Raw genomic sequence first — 1,522 nt, 5'->3', positions numbered from 1 at the left:
ATTACTTGAAAATTGACGGACGATTTTGGAAGTAAAATTTACGTATCAAATTGAAATGTGATTAAATGAGATACGGTCTGAGTAATTGAATTGTATCATTACTCGGATGAAATTAATGTTTAAAGAAACAATCGGAATTGAATGAATTATTATAAATACAATCTGTTGTGATTTATAAATGGTAAAATATTTTGGTACAAGTAATTATGAAATTACTAAGTCGATTTTTGTATATGACGTATTTTTATTAATACATTGATTTTTAATATGTTAAAAATACATAACAAATTTATGTCACATATGACATGTGACATATTGACAATTGACAAAAATAATATGGATTCCATATTATCCATATGGACCGAAATAATAAGAGGAGGATTAAGCTAATTAATTGTTTTATTTAGTGGTAAACATAATGATTGTTTACTTTAGTAGCCATGCAACCCTATTATGCTTTGTAAAGAACAATCCATGCATGCATTGGCTCCCCTTTATTCCTCCTCCCACCCGGTTTTCCACCAAGAAAGGCAAAGGTTTTTGCCTTATATTTTTCTAATACACTACATTCATTTTAGTGTATTATTATTATTCATTCTTACTTTCACTTATCTAAAACAAGTTTTAGAGAGATAAAAAGCTTCCATTTTCTCCTCATAAAAACCGAGATATTCAAGTGTTAAATAATATCTTGGTTCAATTTTCTTTTAATTAATATTGTACTAGCTTCTATAATATTAATTTTATTAAGGGTTAGCTTTGGGTATTAATCCTAAGGAGAGATCCTACACTTGGATCTTGTTCTTCCATCTTAGGAAAGCTCAAGAACAAAAGAAGAGGAGATTTCTTTTGTGCCCAATAAAACCGAAATCACCAATGTAAGAACATGATTTCTCCTCTATTTTATCATATTGTTTGCATGCATAAAATCCATTTTTAATTTTATGATAAATTAATTTATACATATATGAGTATGTAAGTTTGTATATAGATCTACATTTCCTTCACTTATTTCCTTTTTCTTTAATTGGCACCGCGAAACAATGGTTGAAGGGCCTTGATAAGGCCACTCTCGGAATTGATTCTTGGAAAAAGTTGGCTCTAGCTTTCTACAAAAAATTCTACCCACCGGAAAAGACTAACATGCTAAGAGCTCAAATTACGGGTTTTAAGCAAAGGGATGAAAAATCTTTGTATGAAGCTTGGGAGCGGTTCAAGGGAATTTGTCGCTCATGTCCTCACCATGGACTTAGTGAGTGGTTCTTGGTACAACAATTTTGGAACGGTCTATATGAAGATTCAAGGAACATTCTCAACATGGGATCGAATGGAATGTTCACCGAAGTTGATGACAATCAAACTTGGAACAAAATTGAGGAAATGGCGGTCCATAACTCACAATATAGTAGATCTCGCAAGGCTACTAGAGGAGGAAAGCATGAAGTGGACTCCGTTACTCAATTGGGTGCTCAACTTAGTGCTCACATCAACACAATCAATTTGAAGTTTGAAAAAGCTATGG

The 1,522-nt window shown here is 32.1% G+C and overlaps 1 non-coding gene across 1 annotated transcript; it reads right to left on the bottom strand.

Annotated features, from left to right (window-relative positions):
- Nucleotides 1–1,143: 1,143 nt before the first annotated feature.
- LOC141589202 (small nucleolar RNA R71) lies at nucleotides 1,144–1,250 on the bottom strand. Its single transcript, XR_012520152.1, has one exon. It is a non-coding gene; the product is annotated as a small nucleolar RNA R71 (small nucleolar RNA).
- Nucleotides 1,251–1,522: the final 272 nt, after the last annotated feature.

Source organism: Silene latifolia, chromosome 6 (assembly GCF_048544455.1).
Source record: "Silene latifolia isolate original U9 population chromosome 6, ASM4854445v1, whole genome shotgun sequence".
NCBI lineage: Eukaryota > Viridiplantae > Streptophyta > Magnoliopsida > Caryophyllales > Caryophyllaceae > Silene > Silene latifolia.
This window is presented reverse-complemented; position numbering and strand designations above follow the sequence as displayed.